General features: G+C 55.6%; 1 protein-coding gene across 4 annotated transcripts in view; it reads right to left on the bottom strand.

Annotated features, from left to right (window-relative positions):
• The window catches only part of CCDC18 (coiled-coil domain containing 18), a 79,004-nt gene that overhangs the window by 23,743 nt on the left and 55,004 nt on the right, over nt 1-257 (bottom strand). The gene's annotated exons all lie outside the window — the stretch shown is intronic.

Below are 257 nucleotides of genomic sequence, written 5' to 3'. Positions count from 1 at the left end.
GTCAGGAAGACCAACCGTACCTTGTCATGCATCCACAGATGCATCTCAAGCAGGTCCAAGACGGTGATACTCCCCCTTTATGCAGCACTGGTCAGGTCTCAGCTGGATTACTGCATCCAGTTCTGGGTGCCGCACTTCAAGAGGGATGTGGACAACATGGAGAGGGTCCAGAGGGCCACTCACATGATTAGGGGGCAGCAGGGCAGACCCTATGAGGAGAGGCTACGGGACCTGAACCTGTTCAGCCTCCAGAAGAG

This window comes from Gavialis gangeticus, unplaced genomic scaffold (genome assembly GCF_001723915.1).
Source record: "Gavialis gangeticus isolate Ggan-Ray unplaced genomic scaffold, GavGan_comp1, whole genome shotgun sequence".
NCBI classification, from domain to species: domain Eukaryota; kingdom Metazoa; phylum Chordata; order Crocodylia; family Gavialidae; genus Gavialis; species Gavialis gangeticus.
This window is presented reverse-complemented; position numbering and strand designations above follow the sequence as displayed.